Here is a 23,608-nt window from a genome sequence, read left to right on the forward strand (position 1 = left end):
GGGATATTTTCAGACCGATGTGATATTTTCAGACCTATGTGATATTTTCAGACCTAGTATTCAGATCGATGTGATATTTTCAGACCTTTATGATATTTTCAGACCTTTATGATATTTTCAGACCTTTATGATATTTTCAGACCTATGTGATATTTTCAGACCTGTGTGATATTTTCTGACCTATGTGATATTTTCAGACCTTTATGATATTTTCAGACCTTTATGATATTTTCAGACCTTTATGATATTTTCAGACCTATGTGATATTTTCAGACCTGTGTGATATTTTCTGACCTATGTGATATTTTCAGACCTATGTCACCAGTAATGATAAAGACTTTGCTGCTGCTACTATACAAGCTATTGGACGCTGTGCCAGTAACATCTCCGAGATTACAGATACCTGCCTCAATGGACTAGTCCATCTCATGTCTAACAGAGACGGTGAGTTCAAGTCATGTTTGGGGGGTATTAGTTAGTCATTGGCTTATAGTTCTATTTCAATTAATATTTCATTAGTCTAATAGGGCGTTTAGTTTTAAATCATGTCTCATAAAATGAAAGGCAGATTTGTATGAAATTAATTTGATAACTTTATGCTAGGTTCATGACAAATATAGAAATTACTGGTAGGAATTAAATGATTATTCCTGGACTGAGTGAATGATACTTGAAGCGAGACTTTAATAGATTAGTGTGAAATTATCTGAACAATGCTCAACTTATATAATAATTTTAAAGAAAATTTTCATTTAAAATGATTACCAGTATTTTGTGTATTATGTGTCATTTAATAGTTTTTTTTCTTACATTGGGTGTTCATTTTATTTTTCAATTTTATGAATTTCAGAAAGTGTTGTGGCTGAAAGTGTTGTTGTGATTAAGAAGCTGTTACAAATGCAGGTAAGATTTGACAGGTATCATTTTACCTGTAATTCTGTTTTGTACTGTGCACACTTTGATGTGTCTGGTACGCACAGCATGGTAATAGCTTTGTATTCATAACTCTACACCTTCATTGAGGTGCTGTTGATAGAATACTACGTATGTTTGTGTGTGCCATACTATATGTGACCCTCCTGATTTTCACATACTCCAGATCATACACTATTATAGTAATTGTACATACTGTATTTGACCTAATAAGTGTTCCTGTCCCAATAAGCGCCCTCCCTGTTTTTGAGGCATAATTTTATTTACATTGACCGAAAGGCCCACCACCTTTGCAAAACAAAAATTAAATGTTTCTTTAAAACAACAATGATATACGAAAATGTATATTAATGGCCTAAGATGATGCTATAATACCAATCAAATGCAAGATTCCTTGCGTAAATGATGTCAACAGTGAAGACTTGCCGTCTGGCACAGTGATACGCAACCAATGGGCAGTAATTAGGACGACGGCGGGAAACATAAAACGATCCGCGATATGAAAAGAAGCAATTTTTTTATTTTAATCAAATTGTTAAGAAGGTGATGGTAGGTGTGATATAAACAGTAAGTTCATAACTTTGTGTGATTCTATAAAATTATCAATTTCGTTTTATAATCCCATTTTTTAAAAAAATCAAAAGCTGTTTCGGAAAGGTAGTAGGCCTTTAAAAATGGCTTACTCTGTGTAATAATTTTGTGAAATGTTAGCCCAAATTTTGACCTATTGAGCATCTATACATTTTTTAATTTTTTAACAGCCGTTGGCGCTTGTTGGGTCGAACACAATATTACACCTTAAGCCAAATAATCGCCAGAGAAACTAATTAATCCATACCTATATTACATTTTTATTACATATTTAAAACTAAATGTGATTAAATATTTTTTTATTTCAAAACATATACTGAGCAAGTAAACAAACATGAAAAATTTGATTACATGTATACTAACATACTCTTGCTTGTTTGATTTATTTTTTGTATTAATTAACCACTCTGCTTTTGTTGATTTTTATCTATATTCACACGACACAGAATGGCTCACGGAAAGTGGTATGGGCTTTTGGTCAAACAATTTGAAAATTTGAACGTTGATGGGGTAGTGGGAGCCATTTTGAATAGATTTTTATTATCCCACCATAATCACATGGTGAGCTATCCAAATCGCATTGAGTCTGTCGTCTTTGTTTATTTTCTGTTTGTTGGTCCACATAAATTTCCATTATTGATGGACACAAAAATACAATTATAATAGAATACAGATCTGTTATTAGTAAGTGCAAAATTAAAACAATAGACCTCTCTTAAATTTTCTTTAAGTTCTAACAAAATAAAGATCTCTCCTTGAATGATGGGCATAGAAATAAGCAAAATCACAATTTGTTTATGAGTGGGCGCCAAGATTCCCTTAGAATCTTATTTTTCTGATATCAGAATTATTTGCCTTCTTTTAGTGAATGAACTCTGCAGTACTCCAGAAATATTTCATTACTGCTAATCAGTTGCAAATCAATTTTATACATTTCAAGACAACTTGTAGTAGTTTCATAAATGTATTTGTGGAAAAGAATAAAAACAAATATTGTTTATTAAACTGTTTCAATGTGGTTTTATCAAGTGGCAAACTTATGAATCCAAATGAAAATAGTTTTGATACATCATTATGAAAATAAGCTAATAATTTAAAAAGTGATACAAATATAAGTATTAGAGTATTGATGAATTGAATATTATCTTAAGATTTTTATCAAAACGTTAAACCCAATGCATGTTTTCCCACTCTGGTGTTTATGGTTTGGCTGAGGCTATTTCTGACAAGAAGGATGCATGATATGGAATGATGGGAATGGTCCATTGTTTATTTTTGGCTAAGCATAAAAAACCAGATGGTCGTCTTTTCAAATTGCCTTTTGTCTGTCTGTTGTTCTATACTTCAGAATCTGTTCTTTCACCTGTAAAACAATTCTTGTTATTTATGTATATATTTTACAGGATCACGAAGTAACCAATCTCAACTTTCTTTTATATAATCGGCCGCTAAACTGCTAGTTATGCAGTTCTATTTTTCGACCATTGACACCGTGCATCTTCTTGGTTTAGGGTTAATGTTTGGTATATCTCAGAGAATACTGCGAGAAAGAATCTTTCTTCAATCTCATGTTAAGCAGGTTTCTCTTGGACCATATTCTATTTTGGGACCAATCCATTTGTGACAGCATGGCCGGCTGGCAACCATCTTGTATTTTTACAATATACGTCGACCGTAGACTATTGCAATATCTCAGAACGTACTGAAAAATAATTTTCTCACAAATTTAAATGTTCTGTTCCCTTTGATTGCTTGTTGTACATATTTTATTTTTGAATGAATTAAAAAGCAAAATAGGAGAAATATGGCTATACACCACACATGTATCTTGAATTGTGACAATTTATATTATTTTGATTTCATACTTTATGTTTTACATAGTTTCAAACATGCAGTAGAGGGAAAAAAGTTTTCAATTGAAGAAAATCTTCTTTTATGATTATACAACTGATATTATATAGATCCTTAGTTAAATAATGGGCGCCAAGGTCCCTCTTGGAATCCTTAGTTTGATTGGGTAATCTGATCCCGTCATTTTGACACATACCCTGTACATGCTTTATCAATTTTTACCTCTAGTTTGGTTCAAGTTTCCTTGTTTAAAAAGTCTCATAAACTGTTTCTATGATACCACGCCGTAAAATAATTTGAAATATTCATGTTATCTACAGATTCAAATATATATGCATGACCATTCTGATTTCTCGTATTATTTTTAAGAAGTTTCAAATAAATTCCTTTGTTTGGCTTTGATAGATGCATAATATTGTAGATTAGATTTTTTTCTCTCTCTTTTTCATCATTTAATAGAAACTTCAGGTTAATATAAATTTTGGAAAGACATTTTGTAAAAACATTTTCAGGATGATACGATTGTAAAATTTTCATTGGTAAGTCATATATACATGTATATATTTTATATAAATCATCTTCATGCACCTCTGAATGAGTGTTTATTTGAAATTGAATTAACCACATACATGAATTGTAGAATACTTCTTTCAGTATTAATTTATTGAAATAGTTCCTTGTACTGTTTTAGCTTCCTATGACAATCTATTGCCACAATCAAATAATACTTTACCTGTAAAGTTTGAGAGTGGTGAAATGATCTATGACATTGATGTTCCAGCCAACCGAACACAAGGACATCATCATACACATGGCTAAGATGGTGGACGCCATCACGGTTCCCATGGCGAGGGCAAGTATCCTGTGGTTGATTGGAGAGTACAGTGAGCGTGTCCCAAAGATTGCCCCGGACGTTCTTAGGAAGATGGCCAAGTCATTCATCGAAGAGGTATAAACACTGGAACATGTCACATAACATTATTGTTGTAGTCTATGCTACTATTACAGTAATAGATACAAAAGACTTGTCGTTATGAATTTACAAATGTTTGGCATTTAACAGGCTAACACGAAAGGTTTTTCCTTTTGTATGATTGAATCGCAAAAGAATACATACTTAATAGGTTAGACAATAAGATAGTATTGTATCTTTTCAGCAGTTATATATATACTAGGTATATGTAACCATCCAAGAGTAGAATGTAGATTCAAAAATTTGGTTTATATCCTGTAAACTTTCTTATTTTAATGCTTATTGGTCATAGATTAAGGTAAAAATGAATTTATGATAATATATATCACTTAAAGAAAGTAAGCAAATATGTAAATTATCTGAACATATCTACATTAATTTGTATGTTTACATGGTATTACTTTTCCTATTCTGCTATGTAGGAGGACATTGTGAAGTTACAGATACTCAACCTTTCTGCAAAGCTTTGTATAACCAATGCCAAGCAGACAAAACTCTTGTGTCAGTACGTCTTCAATCTGGCCAAGTATGACCAAAACTACGACATCCGAGACCGATCACGATTCCTACGACAGCTTATCCTGCCAGGAGAGAAAGGTGGTGCATTGGCAAAGTACGCCAAGAAAATATTTCTCCACACCAAGCCAGCACCAGTGCTTGAGGTCAAAGTTCAAAGGTAAGGTCAAAGTTCAAACATAAGGTCAGACAATTTCTTACTGTATTGTGTGTGAATTATTAAGGAAATGTCGACTGTTTACTGAATTTCTTGGTAATTGGATTACAATAGCCCTGACTTTGAATATTAGAGAGTTATCTGCCCTTGTGTGCATACTTATGTGAGGTAATCTGGTTTGCCAGGGTAACATCCTACTTTTCAGAGAAAATGGTTTGATCACAAAACAGTTATGTCACAATTGATAGCTTCCTGCAAGAGAGATAACTCTGTAATATGCTAAGATGGAATTTCGTTCAAGTCTCTGATCGCAAAGGTGTTTCAAGGTATAAGTTTCAATAGAGGACATGATATTTATATTGCTTTTCCTTTAAGATATAGGTAATGATTAGTGTATAAACTGTTGAATGTTTCAGACCGTGACCAGTTCCAGCTAGGGACACTATCACACATCCTCAACACCCGAGCTACAGGTTACCAGGAGCTACCCGAGTGGCCTGAGGTCGCCCCTGATCCAAGTGTACGCAACATAGAGGTCCCCACTGTCTGGGAGACCAAGTTCACGTCAAAGAAAAAGAAACCAGAGAAGGAGAAGAAATCCTTCTACTCAGATACAGAGGAATCAAGTTCTGAAGGTAAATTATTACATGTTGGTTACCATTCTTTCATGTTGTTTGTAAAACACCTTTCAGTTACATAATACTAACAGTAACAGTTGTTTATTAACAGACTATGAGTTTTGGACTATATACATAAAAAATATGCATAATTATTGATATATCAATAAATACTATAAAATTCTCTTGTTTTACAGATGACTTTTATTTCTTCACCAAAACTATTTCTAATTGATTTCATGGGAAATATGAATAGAGAGACATTTTTGAATCAAGTAAATGTTTATTTTCTGATATTCTCACTGCATGTATATATGTGTTTTGTTGTTATTTCTCAGGATTGTCTAAAAATAAGTTAGTGATGTTATCATTTATTTGACTTGATCTCGTTCAATTAGACAAATGAACACATTAAATGCATTCATTAACAAAGACTTCATGTTTAATATTTTCATTGACAATTTGGATTGATATATATGTATAGCTATTGTAAACACGTGTACCTATGTTTGGACAATAATTTATTACTGTTACACTCTCAGACGATGACAGTGATGAGGACGATAGTTCTGATGAGGATGAAGATGATGATGAAGATATTGAAGAGGACAGCTCTGATGAAGATGAAGAGGACAGTTCTGATGAAGAGGAGGAGGACAGTTCAGATGAAGAGGTTGTTACACCTGTAAAGAAAGTGAGTAAAGTTCAAAAGAAACCTCCATCAGAAAACTCGGATGATGATGACAGTGAGGACTCATCGGGAAGAGGACAGTTCAGACGAGGATAGCGATGATAGTGACAAGAAACCCCCTCCTAAATCTAAAAAGGTACATATCATCAATGTGCATTTCATATGAAAAAGGCACTTTCAAAAGCGACAGATTTTAGTTCAAAACAAAAACAGACCTTTGCCTAACATCATACATTAAAATGTCATGATAATTGTTCAGTTACACTTAAATCGCAGTAAATTTGAATAAAAAAAAATGTGTTAGATAGTGTCAACTTCCTACATCTGAAAAAAATTACCGGTAACCTTTTCCAATTCATTATGTCTTCAACATCATTATTTAAATGTACAATTTGTGCCTTTATGTGATATTTTTAACGGCTGAAATTTTTTGTTTTCCCAGAGCCAAGTAAAATCCGCTCCTGTGAAGAAACCTAAGACTGAGCCTACCAAGCCATCACATGACCTGTTACTGGATCTGGATGACTGTAAGTTGTCAGTAAAACATTAGCTTGTTACCCTGCTGCTCCATCAGCTTGTAGCTGTTAGTATTAGCATACTCTTTGTGTTGGTGTATCGTTGTGTTACTAATAGTTTCATGTTGAGGAACTTTTTCCTGTTTATTTTTTTTTCCATCCTGATTATCTCCCCTTTATCTACAGTTGGACCACAAGGGGGCCGGTTTTGCTAGCTCCACTGGAACCCCTGCTGGTGACCTTTTGACCCCGAGTTTAGCTGGAAGCATGTCTAACATGTCATTAGGCAGTGCAAGCATGTCGACCAGTAACAGCATGAATGTAAGTACAAAGTGTGCTTACCATGAATGTAAGTACAAAGTGTGCTTACCATGAATGTAAGTACAGTGTGCTTACTGTGAATGTAAGAACAAAGTGTGCTTATATATTAATTACCATGAATGTAAGTACAAAGTGTGCTTACCATGAATGTAAGTACAAAGTGTGCTTACCATGAATGTAAGTACAAAGTGTGCTTACCATGAATGTAAGTACAAAGTGTGCTTACTGTGAATGTAAGAACAAAGTGTGCTTATATATGATTACCATTAATGAAAATACAAAGTGTGCTTACTGTGTAAATACCATGAATATAAGTACAAAGTGGGCTTACTGTGTAAATACCATTAATAAAAGTACAAAGTGTGCTTACTGTGAATGTAAATACAAAATGTGCTTACCATGAATGTAAGTACAAAGCATGCTTACCATGAATATATCAACGGTACTGTGCTTGCCATGAATGTAAGTATAAAATGTGCTCACTGTGAATGTAAGAACAAAAGTGTGCTTACCATGAATGTAAGTATAAAAATGTGCTCACTGTGAATGTAAGAACAAAGTGTGCTTACAATTAATGTGTGTACAAAGTGTCCTTACAATGGATGTAAGTACAAAGTGTGCTTACCATGAATGTAAGCACAAAGTGTGCTTACCATTAATGTAAAGTATGAAGTGTGCTTATCATGAACGAAAGTACAAAGTGTGCTTACTATGAATGTAATTACAAAATGTGCTTACCATGAATGTAAGTACAAAGCATGCTTACCATGAATATATCAACGGTACTGTGCTTGCCATGAATGTAAGTACAAAGTGTGCTTACGATGAATGTAAGTACAAAGTGTGCTTATATGTAATTACCATGAATGAAAATACAAAGTGTGCTTACTGTGTAAATACTATGAATATAAGTACAAAGTGTGCTCACTGTGAATGTAAGTATATTACTGAGAAGAGAATTTATAACTTTCTCCAAACCTTTTTTTAGCCAATTTGAATCCTGCTTTTGCATATAAAATAGTAATGGTTTTTTACCAGGTTCATAAAGTAAGTTAACGCCAATTAATCCATTCACTTTTATTTTTTCAGTTAATTAATCCAGCTTCAATCCCAGCCAAAGTATATGAACTTGTCAACAAGATAACAGGAAAAGGCTTAACAATTACGTACAAGTTTACTAGGACAGTGTCAATATTTTCTCCCAAAATGGTTTCTATTGAGATGACTTTTGTGAATACTAGTGATAACAACAATTTCTGGGATTCATATAGATGATAAGGTGAGTGTTTCATAAATTATTGTCTGGAGTCTGTTATTATAGCATCTTTTGTTGATATGTTAATGTTCCTGTAGTTTTATGACTAATAATGAGAAGTAAGGCAGAGTTAACTGTTCTTGATAACAGATATTGATTTTTATGTCATTTGTTTTTTGAGAGTAATGGCGTAAAGTTGTTTGGTTTTGAAAGTGACCTCACTATTTGTGAGAAAAATGGCATTTTATTAAAAAAAAAAATACAAATCATTGAATTATTTAAAAAAAAAATACAAATCATTGAATTATTTTTAATAACTGATATCTACTCCTATTAAAGATTAAATAATCAAATAATTCTGCAAAATGAAAGCTCCATTGATATTTCTGCTTTAATATTGGTTATAAAACTTATTTAATGAAATTGAAATGTGAAGAGCCAGTTCATGATATAAACTATTAATTCATAATTGATTTTTGCATGTACTGCATGATGAAAGAGTTTTAACTGGAAAATGTTGCATTTACTAGAGAAATTGACATTGTATTTCTTTAGGTGAATTATGCTGATTCTAGAAATTTTGAATTGATGTAATGTTATATAAGCCATTGATTTGACAATGTTTCTTTTAGTATTAAAAGCATACTGTATCTATCTCTTTATTTGCAACAGAATTTCAATTTTGGTTTGGGTTTTATTTAATTGGGTTTATTTTTCACCTAAAAAACCCTTCTGTTCAATAAGTACAGATATCACTTTTTATAGGAGAACTTTATTATGATATTATAAATGTTATATTTTTTTTCATTTGTAGAAATTACAACCAGGAATGGAAATACATGATTTCCCAGAAATTGGTGAGTATTTTACGTTATTTATTTACATTTTTGATTTATTAGAATGCGATTTCTGTAGGGAGCTGCCATGGCTGTGTGATTTTAAGGTGTTCAGATATATTACGCATTATTATATCTAGGTTGAGAGTTCGAAACCTATGTGGGGGCAGTTGCCAGGCAGTTGCCAGGCACTGACTGTGACATATCATGCATATATTACAGATTATTTGATAATATGATTTTTATGTACTATATTAAAAGATGGTAATGAAATACTATATATTGGTAATAGGGAGAATTATTTTGTTTACTTCAGGGGAGGTAACTCTTACGCTGTTATGTTTTAAAGCACTCCTTTACAAACCCGACTACTATACTACTCTCAAAATAGTAAAAAAAAAACAAAACACAAAAACAAATATGGAAATTATCAGCTCATACAATAATGTGGGTTAAGGAGATACAATAAGCCATTTAAAATACCATTTTTAGGTTTGGATTAGTTACTAATTGACCGTGATTGGGAAAAACTATTAGGGTATTATATCATTAGAGTTATGTGAATTATTTTCTACTTTGTGTGGCGTTTTCTTCTTCTATTTTTTGGTTTGTGTTCATTTTGTTAATTAGTTGAATATAACAATCATTTGATCTTTTCGTATATGTATACGTACTAAAGTAGTTGTTGTTAATAATTTAGTATTTTGGGCCCGTTTGCCAATGCAATTGCTAAAACCAAGTTAGATTATAGAGACGTATTCCAAACCACCTCTGAAATCCCTTCACTAAACTAAACGAAAAATTTGATAGTAATTAGAGTTCTATAAAGAAAATTTTGTGCAGTTAGCTCTCTTTCCCTTCTCCCCCATACCTTCTGTACTTACACTGTTTATTTCCCATTAAGCAAGTAAGATTTTTGGAGGAAGAATAGAATATTACCCAGCTCTCATTCTAGGATTAAAAAAATTTTTTAAGAGTTTGCCAATCATTGCATCCTCACACTTCTATGATTAAATTACAACTAATGACTGTATATATGTATCTAGCTGGGATTTTATTTACGGTATTTTACCACAATGTGCAATAGTTTTGTCATGTTTCCTATTACCTGGTACCTTTATATATTTTTTAACCATACTTTTTTAATGGACATTTTGTAAATAAAGATTTGGGCAATAACCTTTGAACCAATTGTCGCTACCAGTAGAGGGACTTAAGGATACTTGGATTTATGGTGTAACTTAAATTGAAATTAATAAAAATTAGGATATTGTAAAAGCCTCATACTCCCTTATGACCATGAATTCGCCTCTATGAGAAGGCTCTCAGGGTTCGGTCTCCTGGCCAAGACCACACTACAATGAACCTGCACATTGCTTGTGTACAATGTAAAAAAAGTGTTAGTTCCTGCTCCTGCTTGTGTAATGCAGAATAATAGGAATTGCTTTACATATACGTCATAAAAAAACTCCTTTAGATAGATAGATGAAATAAACTCAATGGTAATTATCTCAAAAAATGTGGGTTAAGAGTGTCATACCATATTGACCCATTTAGTTTGATTAGTTAATAAGTAGTGACATTTTACAAAAATAGTGGTAACAAAGTTAATTGTTCCATTTTTCTATTTGTTGGTTAAACTTTTTATTTTTGTTTTGTTCATTTTGTTAACATTGAATATATCATCATTTGATCTTATATTTGTTACTAGAAGTAGTTTGTAATATTTAGATTTTTGGCCAAGTTGCAATGCGATTAATAGTTAGATTTGGAAGTATCGGAAATCCCTACTATAATAAAAATAATGATTGTATTAGAGTCTATATTGATTTTGGAGTTAGCTCCCTTCCCCCATACCTTCTGTACTTACACTGTTAAAATCCATTAACAACACCAGAATTTTGAGAAGATAGAAACAGCATCTAGATTAAAAAAATTTTTTAAGAGTTTGCAATCATTGCATCTCAACTTCAATGTAAATTAACTAATGACTGTATATATGTAGCTAGCTGGATTATTTACAGTATTTTACACAATGTAAAAAAGTTTTGTTGTTCTATTACTGGTACCTTTATATATTTTTAACACTTTTTAATGACATTTTGTAAAGATTTGCATACTTTGACCAATTGTGCTACCAGTAAGGACTAAGGATACTGAATTATGGTGTACTTAATTGAAATTATAAAAATTAGATATTGTAACAGCATACTACTCCCTTATGACCATGAATTCGCCTCTATGAGGAAGGCTCTCAGGGTTGGTCTCCTGGCCAAGACACACATACTGTGCCAAAGTAAAAAAGTGTTTTCCTGACTCCTGCTTGTGTATGCATTTTAATACCACAATTGCTTTAATTATGTCCAACTTCTTTAATAGATAGATGTCAAATACTCTGACTCTTTACCATCAAAGAAAGGTCAAAATATAGAAAATCATGTGAAAACATACATTGTTACAAAGTTAGACTTTCTTGAGGTCAATGCTTTTTAAACAGAAATGAACTTTAACTGGGACATTGCAAAAAGTTGGCAAGTTCACACACTACAATGTAAAAAAATCTGTTAGTTCCTGATCCTGCTCCTGTATGCAAAATAATGGAATTGCTTTACATATACGTAAAACTCCTTTAACATTAATAGATGAAATTAATTATTTAACAAGTCCTAATAATGGAGTGGGATGACTGGTTTGACATTGCCATTACACTACCGGTTGAATTCACCGCAATTAGGACCCCTCCCCCTTTCCAATCTCAAAGTTGAACCATATCAAATTTTGAGTTATGTAAACTGAACCCCCCCCTCTCTGGGTTTTACTAGAAATGTTATTAAAATTATTGTTAGGTTTTTTTTTTTTGACAACGTTTGCACTTTTGACTTTGGTCTTTTTTTCAACCGAAAGTTGACAGTTACACACATGGTAACAAAGTTAATTGTTCCATTTTTTACATAGCAACTATATAACTAGGTAAGAGTCCAGGATATACAGGGAAATTACATTGACATATACCACAGGCAAAACTACAGGCATTCACACACCACAACATAACATATACCACAGCCTCCTTAAACATACAGGCATTCACACACCACAACACAAATATACATCAGCCTCCCAAAACATACAGACATTCACACACCACAACACAAATATACCACAGCCTCCCAAAACATACAGACATTCACACACCACAAACAAATATACCACAGCCTCCCCAAAACATACAGGCATTCACACACCACAACACAAATATACCACAGCCGGTAAACAAAGTTATTTGTTCCAATTTTTACATAGACACTATAACTACCATATCCCAAAACATACTAAGGCATTCACACACACACACACAAAATGTACAGGCACACACCACAATATACCACAGCCTCCTAAAACATACAGGCATTCACACACCATTCAGGCATTAACACAATATACCACAGCCTCCCAAAAATGTACAGGCTTTCACACACACAAAACATCCAAATATACCACACCTCCTAAAACATACAGGCATTCACACACCACAACACAAATATACCACAGCAATACCTAAAAAAAACATACAGGCATTCACACACCACAACACAAATATATACACTCACCTAAAACATAAGGCATTCACACACCACAACACAAATATACCACAGCCTCCCAAAACATAAGGCATTCACACATTTACACCACAGCCACCAAAACATACAGGGATTCATACCACGTCCACAAATAGATGCCTCCCAAAACAGCCTCCCAAAAGGCATTCACACACGTGACTAATTGCATACATGTACAGGAATACCACACTTAGATGACCTTAGCTTAACAGGATGTTAAGCCTTATAAACACACTTGTACTGGCACATGTCATGTTCCAATATAATACTACAATATCTTCATAGATGTATAAAGAAAAAAAAATTTATTCATGGTTAATGGTATCATTATTAACATGTGTACAATCTTTGAATAACTACAACAACTTTAATGATATAGACTGCAGTAACAGATCTTTATCATTAAATTAATGATATAGATCTGTATGTGAAAATGTTAGATTGTATAGACCAGCCTTGTTTCAATGCTTTATTAAGAAACAGAAACAAACTGACATGTAGTCTCCAGGATCACCCGATGGCATCTCATTGTTCTTATAGATAATTTATGAACACAACATGGAAATGGTTAAAAAAGGAACATCACTAATTAATTATTTAACAGAAACAATACTTCTACTGTTATAATTGGACATGAGATTATCACTACCATATTCACCGCATTAGGACCCCTCACCTTTAAAGCGCCAGCCTCTCCTCTTATCCTCCAACCTCAAGAAGTTGAAGTTATGTAAACTGACCCCCCCTCCCTCTTATGGATTTAACAATGTTATAGAACTATATGATGCTTATAACATTGACATTGTATCCCATATAAGATGAACTTGTGGGTCTTTCAAATGTAAATCATGACGTAATAATGCATCTAAAAGGAAAGAAGGCGCCAGGATATACATGTTTACTGTGACAAATTGATGTGCTATGAGTTCAGATATAGTTAAAATATGGCTGATATTATCTAGAGGTTTTTCATCCACAATTCACATTTTGGTTCCGTAATGAATGCCCCCACTTTGTTATAATATTTAAGCGCCCTCGGTGCTAATTGTGGTGAATATGGTACATGTATTTGGAAGTGGCTAGACAAAAGCTTATTATTTTCTTTATCTGATCATACATTACCACGTTAAACATTAAAACTGCATTATGTTTAACAATTTAGATTTATCTAATTAGTTTACCTGTCTAAATTGTCTCATTGTGCCTCTCAGTCTGTAAACATTTCATGTAAATAGCTACTAGTCATGAACAACTGATTTAGTGCATTTATTACCAAATATACCTGAAGCATCCTTGGATAATTTGCGCACCATGTAAGTGAACCCTAAGGATTGAAGGGTACTTTTTAGGGTAAATTCTTTAAAAATGCTGAAAAAAGGTCAATTTAGTTCTGATTTACTATGCAGTTATTTAGTTAGATTTGCGCATAAGTAATTTTTTGGAAAAAACGATGTCCAGGGAGTCCAAAATCGATGTATGAAGGTGACAATTTCAATGCAAAATATTCCCCTGAAAATGCTTGACAACTTGCACATAGAAGTGTTGTATTAAGAAAAATAACATATTCAAAAACAAGCATCGTGTTTGATTTTCTTTTATTGGCCACCTTAACCTGAAACTAAAATATCTTGCAGATGTCTAAAACATCGGATCTCCGGTCCGCCGTACTCCGTGCACATGTCAATGCTTTTGAGATATTACACATGAATAGTAATCAGGAACATATTAAAAAGATTTGAATATATTTCTAAACAATTTAAAATTGTCACAATAAGTAATTAGTGTGTTTGAGATCATTAACAATCAACAGCAATCAGCTAGCGGATACGTATGTTAGCTTGCAACAATCACATTGCGAGTAAACTCACTACCTGTACGGTACCAGATCCAAGCTGATGGCTAATAATATTTATAAAATACGGTTGAATATGTCACTAACCTTGTAGCTTGTTAATTCAGCATTAATAAAATTGCAAACCACTTATTAAAGTCCTAAATGTAGGTCAGTTTAGGCATCTTATAAATCCCACATGTTTTTGACTTTTTGCACACGGCCTTCAGCTGGGCCCTACGTATCAGGTTTCATGTGCAAAGCTTTAATGTGCTAATTATATTTATTTACAATACGGTTGAATATGTATACTAACCTTGTAGCTTGTTAATTCTGCAGTAATAAAATTGCAAACCACTTATTAAACCTAAATATAGGTTTTAGGCATCTTATTTAAATCCCACGTGTTACTTTTTGACTTAATGTGCACAGCCTTCAGCTGTACGTAAGTTTCATGTGCAAAGCTAAGGCTAATACACATATTTATCATTTTGAATATGTCACTAACCTTGTAGCTTGTTAATTCTGCAGTAATAAAATTGCAAACCACTTATTAAAAGTCCTAAATATAGGTCAGTTTAGGCATCTTATAAATCCACGTGTGTTTTGACTTTTTGCACACGGCCTGCAGCTGGGGTATACGTATGTTTGTGTATACACACACATTCTCTACAGACTTTCTCTACAGCCTCTCTCCCCTAAAAAAATACAGGTAAACTAGATTGACCCGGCCAAAGTCACTGATTGTGGCTGTCCCATTATACTACGAGGTGCACAGGGTATACATCGCTTGCTGTCAGTAGAAGCCATGCTCTCAGTCAGTCGCCATTGAATTCTCAGGGCAAATGGAAACAAGACAATGTGATCATAACTTAACACTTTAATTAGCCTTAGATAATCCACTTTAATAGGTGAGGCATTGTTTTTTACAATGCAATCTTTAATACCTTTTATCATATAAAATGGCTACCATACACACAGCGTTTACCTAACATTCATAGATCGTCAGTTCAGAATGGACAGATTTTTTTTCCCTGTAAAATTTTTAAATCTCCATCAATATATATAATTTGCGCACCCCCAACTTCAAATTTTTTTTCATTGCACAGAAAAAGTGCGCAAATTACACAAAACATTAAGTGAAGGAGTTGGCCTAAGCATCCTTGGGAGAAGCCAAGGGAAGTAATTTGTATAAACCCAATAAGTTGAACCCTAAGGACTAAAGGACGGGGTCGACCCACAATAGGGTCAAAAATTTTTTTGAAATCCTGTTATCACTGTAAAATGAAAGGTCAATTTAGTTCTGATTTAGTCTGCAGTGTTTTTAGTTAGATTTAAGTGCTATACGGTAGCATAATTGTTGAGTTTGAGGGGATAAATTCTGAACCAAGGATATTTACTCCAATAGAGCAATTGCTAGGTTTGCCTTAACAAATGTCAGGCAAATGTCAGGGTCATTTTCTATCAATTTGCCATTTAGACTAGCTGTTAGAGTGTTGCTATGTGTTAATATCAAATTATGATAAGGTTAAGAGTCGGTAAATGATGTCAAGATTCAACCCTTGTGTCCATATAAAGTGCTGAATTCCTTTATTAATTGGACTGGAACATTATATGGGATTCTGAGTCTACCAATTCTGTATTCTCTCTGTAATGAAAGCTTTGTGATATGTGTAAATGGATATGAAACTAAAACTATATATATAATATAAAGATGACTTATATGGTCTAAACAATGTAGATATTGTGTTTAAATCATTAATTAAATAAAGTTACCTCTGAGTACTGTGTATCATTTATCCATATATATATTGACAGAGTGCACGTGAAGGTCAGTCATGCACAAAACATTCCACTAGAAACTTGATGCGATGATAAAAGGGGATTGAATTCAGACTGGAGCCAGGGTTGGTATGGTAGCTGTTGATCTATAAATGTATGCTATATATTGGATCCTGTGTAGCTTGTCTTGTCTCCATGCTGGCTCCTAACATGATCAGTCAACCATTTTAAAGTGTAATGGCACACAGATATCATATTGAAATGTGTATAACAAATGAACACAGTTTTTCAGAAACCCAAAATGATTTGTGATGTTGAGGTATTTTTAATAATTAAATCATGGTTAGTTTCTTTCTGTCTGCTTTGAATGTGATAATTCATGAGGAGGATTTACTAAATAGATGTATACATTGGACATAATACACCTAGCTGCCAAGTGAAAGTCTCCATTTTCTTCACAATACCAAATAATTATATTTTTTTGAAGAATTTTTTATTTCACATGGCCCTTACTGGTAGACCCCCCTTACTCCAACATTAATTTGTTCCCTTTCTACAGTCAACAAGACAGGTCCATTAATCATTGGGCCTATCACATGCCCATATACCCCACCCAATAAGTTTGAAAGCTGCCCATTTATATATTGACAAGTCCAGTCTCAATCTTTTTACTAATAACATTTGAAACATATTTTGTAAATAAGTCTTGTGACCTTGTCACCAGCTTATAAGTGAAACCTGCCAAATTAAGTATTCTACAGTGACCAACATTTTGAGTTCTCTACAGCAACAAAATAGGTCAAGGTCATTTTGACTATCACATGCCCTGTTATACCCCCACCCAATAAGTGAAACCGAGTTTCCTACAGCAACAAGGTAAGGTCGAGGTCATTTTGACTATCACATGCCCTGTTATACCACCCACCCAATAAGTGAAACCATTCCCTGTTTCTACAGCAACAAAATAGGTCAAGGTCATTTTGACTATCACATGCCCTGTTATACCCCCACCCAATAAGTGAAAACCAAGTTTCTACAGCAACAAGGTAGGTCAAGGTCATTTTGACTATCACATGCCCTGTTATACCCCCACCCAATAAGTGAAACCGAGTTTCTACAGCAACAAAATAGGTCAAGGTCATTTTGACTATCACATGCCCTGTTATACCCCCACCCAATAAGTGAAACCGAGTTTCCTACAGCAAACAAAATAGTCAAGGTCATTTTGACTATCACATGCCCTGTTATACCCCACCCAATAAGTGAAACCGAGTTTCTACAGCAACAAAATAGGTCAAGGTCATTTTGACTATCACATGCCCTGTTATACCCCACCCAATAAGTGAAACGGAGTTTCTACAGCAACAAAATAGCGTCAAGGTCATTTTGACTATCACATGCCCTGTTATACCCCACCCAATAAGTGAAACCAAGTTTCCAGCAACAAAGTAGGTCAAGGTCATTTTGTCTATCACATGCCCTGTTATACCCCCACCCATATAGTGAAACAAGTTTCCACAGCAACAAGGTCAAGCCGAAGTCATTTTGACTATCACATGCCCTGTATACACCACCACCCAATAAGTGAAACCGAGTTTCTACAGCAAACAAAATAGGTCAAGGTCATTTTGACTATCACATGCCCTGTTATACCCCCACCCATTAAGTGAAAACGTGTTTCTACAGCAACAAAATAGGTCAAGGTCATTTTGACTATCACATGCCCTGTTATACCCCCACACCCAATAAGTGAAACCGAGTTTCCACAGCAACAAGGTAAGCCCGAAGTCATTTTGACTATCACATGCCCTGTTATACCACCACCCAATAAGTGAAACCGAGTTTCTACAGCAACAAAATAGGTCAAGGTCATTTTGACTATCACATGCCCTGTTATACCCCCACCCAATAGTGAAACCAAGTTTCTACAGCAACAAAGTAGGTCAAGGTCATTTTGTCTATCACATGCCCTGTTATACCCCACCAATAAGTGAAACCAAGTTTCCACAGCAACAAGGTAAGCCGAAGTCATTTTGACTATCACATGCCCTGTTATACCACCACCCAATAAGTGAAACCGAGTTTTCTACAGCAACAAAATAGGTCAAGGTCATTTTGACTATCACATGCCCTGTTATACCCCCACCCAATAAGTGAAACCGAGTTTCTACAGCAACAAAATAGGTCAAGGTCAATTTTGACTATCACATGCCCTGTTATACCCCCACACCTAAGTGAACCAGTGTTTCTACAGCAACTAAATATAAGTCAAGGTCATTTTGACTATCATCCCACATGCCCTGTTATACCCCCACCCAATAAGTGAAAACGAGTTTCTACAGCAACAAGCTTAAGGCAGGTCAAGGTCGCAGTGCACGTGACCTCCATAACCTCCGTAGGGACACAATTATACCCCTCAGAATGAGTAAAGCTGAGTTTCAACTTCACCAAATTTAAAGTATCTCAAGTTCATTTTGACTATCACATGCCATGTTGGGGAATGTTATACCCCCATCCAATAAGTGAAACTGGTGTCTACATCAACAAATTAGGTCAAGGTCAAACTATTTACACCCCTGTACAATGAGTAGATATTGTTTTATCAGGGTCTCTGGCTTTCTACTTGTATAATCAGCCATTATAAGTACCAGTATTGATCCCTGCCACTGTCAGTGAATATATACAAGTGAAGCCAGTTGATCTGCAACAATCAATAATCATATAGAGCACAAACAAAATATTGTGTGTGAAAAATCATTAATTAAAAACAAATCATCATTTGCTTAAAAACTACACCCATCAATGTTAATAGCTGTTGAATTCAGAGTAAAATGCTTTTGAAATGTTTTATCAGGGTCGAAATATTAAAAGGGGATTGAAATTCAACTATTACAATGTTGTGGTATTAATTGTTTGCTTTATTAGTATAGGTAGAAATTTAACTGTTAACACAGTAAGTGAGGGATCAATATTGTCCCGTAGCTTTATCATGTATAGGTTAGCCATTCCTGTCAGACATCAATACGACCAAATCAATTATTGGTGAGTGGTGTTTGTCAAACACTTGCCATCACAGGTTTGACATCCAACACCCACCTTATCTTGTTCTTTTTTCTTTTTTCTTTTTTTTAAACTTGTGTCATTAACTCCATTTCAGTCAAGCTGATTGATTGATCACATTATGAGTTGGAGAACTATCACAGATTGTCTTGGAGTTTTTCAGTTTCATGGCATCTCATTCCAAGTGAATGTCTTTTTACCTGTAGATCTTGATAATTGAATACTTTTATTTAATCATTGAAGTCACTATTTTTTAATTTCATCGAGTTATGAAAGTAATTTTGTTTGCAAATTGTGTGAATTCGCATAGCTAAAATCTTTTAAAACGACTTCTTTTCAAGAACTAGAAAGCCAAGGATACTCATATTGGGCCTGTGACATGCTGGGATGAAGAGCTACCAAGTTTGTTCAAATGAATGACCTTGACCTTCATTCAGGATCACAGGGGTCAAAATAGCTAAAATCTTTAAATGACTTCTTGTAATTAACTTAAAGGCCTAGAGACCTGATATTGGGCCTGTTACATGCTGGGATGAAGGGCTACCAAGTTTGTTCAAATGAATGACCTTGACCTTCATTCAGGATCACAGGGGTCAAAATAGCTAAAATCTTTAAATGACTTCTTGTAATTAACTTAAAGGCCTAGAGACCTGATATTGGGCCTGTTACATGCTGGGATGAATAACCTTGGTCTTCAATCAAGGTTACAGGGGTCAAATACGCTACTGTAAAATCTTTGAACGACTATGTTGTATTGTGCTAATATTCAGATGACCGTTAAGGCAGATGGACCTCTTGTTTTGTTTCATTGTAGAATGCAAAAAATGAATAGGCCAATAGAAAGCAAGAAACAAAAGAAAAATTAATTATTTGTCCTTCAACCTTTTCAAAAACTCTCCACCATATGTTTATCCCGTCAAAATTAATATATTTTATACAGTTTATTGACTATAATGAGATTGTAATCTTAATAATTTAGTAAAAGGCATTCATTAAAAATAAAATATATTAAGTAATGATCATTGTCAAAATATGTACATTTAAATGTGATTAACTAAAGATAAATGTCAAAATATGCATTTTGAATATTCCATGGGAGACATTTCATCACTTTCTCGATGCCAATTAAGCCTTGAAGGTAAAAAGATTCTGGCAAAAAGTCTGGTTTTCAAGTACAGGCTATTTTACATTTTGCTTCATGTATACATACATAATACATGTATCCAATATCCCTATTTTGATACCAAAATGTTCATGTATGTTTTAGTGATATTGATTATAGATCCAGATGCCATGGGACTTTTTTATGTCGCCAGTGTTATATGTGTGTATATAATGTCAATATTGAATTCAATATTCTTCAGTGTTTAAATTTTGCCAGGCAGCAATCAGACAAAGTTTAGAAAAAAAAAGAAGAAAAAAAACAAACAAATGAAAAAAACATAGTGTTAGTAGAGTATAGCTTATGTTAACCAGTACTGTGACTGTCCTTAACATGTAATTTTATTTGTTCTTCTTGTTGCAGATTGCCTTTAAAAATTCAATAATCTTTTGTCCACACTGTTAGAATTACTTCTTTGCCCTATATTTACTACTTTAAAGGGCCACTACCTTTCCGAAATTTTAAAATAGGAATGTGAAACGAGATCAAGAATTTTGTAGAGTCGTAGAAGTTATTAACTATACGATTTTACAAGCACTCTTATCATCACCTTCAGAGCTGTTTAATTAGAATAAATAAAATGTTAATTTTCATAACGCGGGTCGTTTTATGTTTCCCGCCGTCGTCCTAAATGCCGCGCGGGGTAGTTGACTATCACTGCGCCAGACGGCAAAACAGCGAAATGAATCTCCACTGTTATCGTACATTAGACAGGAAATCTTGCATATGTTTGGTGTTGTAACCTCATCTTAAGCCATTGATATATATTTTCTTTTGTTATTAATGTTTTTAAGAAACCTTTAAATTTTCCTCCGGAAAGGTAGTGGGCCTTTAAGTAATTCGCATCCTACAGGCATATGTCTACAAGGATCCAGTGTTATATGGAAAATAACTGCTGATATTACTTCCTTGACCCGTATGTTAACCAGTAGTCATATACAATGCCATATTTTATTAATTTCAGACAAGTCTTGATTAACTTATATGACATTTTCCCCGTATTATTATGTGACCATGCTAATTTGTGTCATTGATAGTTTATATTATTGTGTTTTTCAATACTCTACAAATATAAGATTTAGATTTGACTCAATTCCAATTCACTTATACTATCCACAGTGGAGGACATTTATATAAAATACTATTGACATGAACTGTTGTTTTAGCATAAACATGTATATATTTTTTCTCTCTCTCCTCACAGGAAAACTGGGTGGCATGCATGAAAATTCCGGGACTGTGAAGTTAACACCGTCCAAGTCCGATCCCAAGTCTATTTTGTACATGTGTTCACACGGTCGCCAATGTATTACAAGTACCTTCTGCCAGCAATGAAAACCAATTCATATTCGCAGCCCGTACGATGGCGACAGGAACTTTGACTTTAGTATCGGTCCGAATGAAGGACGAATCGGCCAAGTTAACCGTTAATTGTGGAGAAAATGGTCATCGGCACAATGCTGCAGAAAGAAATCAAGAATCTTCTGAGCAAAAGTTAGCCTCATATTATATCCCCTGTTTTAATTATATCTTTCTCTCTTCTCCTTTACAATCAGTAAATCAGTGCTTGATAAACAGACATTTTCTTTCAATAATGAAAATTTATAATTAAGTTATTACTTAATTGAAATATTAATTTCAGATCAACTTTGGCTGTTTATTATTTCGGCGGTGAGTCGATTCCATGATTTAGAGTCAGTTATTCCTATGCTTCTTTTTTATCAGATAATTTTAATGGCGCTTAATTTTCCAAATATTGATAAGCTCCCGAAATAGCTGAAATTCAATTGCACATACAAATAAGTTGGTTTTTTTAAAGCAATAAAATGAGGTACAAGTATTTACGTTAGATACAATAATATGTTGTAGTAAACTGCCATCAAATAGGTATAGGATATATGAACAAATTCAGGTGCAATACTATTTATAGAAGCTGGAGATATATTGGGGTATATATGATAGTGTCTATTGTCATATTTCAATGTTATTGCTTTATATTTGATGATTTCTTTAAGGTACGAATGTTAGTTGTCCTTACTATTTATTGTATGGTAAACCCATTGCTAAGTTACACGAACTTGTGATCTTACTCCACCTATTTATATTTTAATTAAGAAATGATATAAAATTATCTGGTACCCAGCTGCTGTATTACACATCGCATTACATATTGGACCTCAAGGTTTATAATTATACTGTATACCACAGGGTTCCAAGTTCTGTTTAACCAGCAACTGTTTCCATTTATTCATTCACTTGAAGTGAAAATCATTTATCATTTCAGTATTACTCACACAATATTTTACACCTGTCAGAAGTTGTGCGTAAATATCTTGCTTAGATTTGTTGTGAAGGTTTCCGCTTCTTTTTTTTTTTTTTTTTTTTCCTATCTTATAACTTAAGCAAAGAAAGTTAGTCACTCTATATTATATAAAACCAGAGAAAATGAATTGTTGGGGGAAGCTCTGAATTCATCTTGTCCATAATACAAGGTTAGATGTAAGACATTTACATCTATGGTAGATATATTGTTAATTGCTGAAGTTGTTGACATAAAATGCAAAACACCTACATCAATGATTGAGTTCTGTGTGTGTGCATTGGCCCGAGACCGTTGTAGTTTACATGAACTTCTACCAGATCTGTCAGACTATTGATCCTGGCTCTTGTTTCCAAGGAACACCTGATATATGTAAAAATAAAACTCCAATAACGTGATATAATTTACAAACTTGTAATGAAGCTTTTTATTTCTCATGACATTCTTAACTTTTGTCTTTTGAATGTCTCCCCCATGATCATTGTTGTGCCGTACGAATAGTTTTTTTTTAAATTTTCTTCATAAAAGATTATTGATTTAATGATATCTCAGCATATCCGTAACAAACGTTTGATGTAAC

General features: G+C 33.7%; 1 pseudogene; it reads left to right on the plus strand.

Annotated features, from left to right (window-relative positions):
• LOC138332626 (AP-3 complex subunit beta-1-like) overlaps window positions 1-22,241 on the plus strand; it is a 33,450-nt pseudogene extending 11,209 nt beyond the window's left edge.
• The last annotated feature ends 1,367 nt before the right edge of the window (window positions 22,242-23,608 follow it).

The sequence above is a fragment of the Argopecten irradians genome, chromosome 10 (assembly GCF_041381155.1).
Source record: "Argopecten irradians isolate NY chromosome 10, Ai_NY, whole genome shotgun sequence".
Lineage (NCBI taxonomy): Eukaryota > Metazoa > Mollusca > Bivalvia > Pectinida > Pectinidae > Argopecten > Argopecten irradians.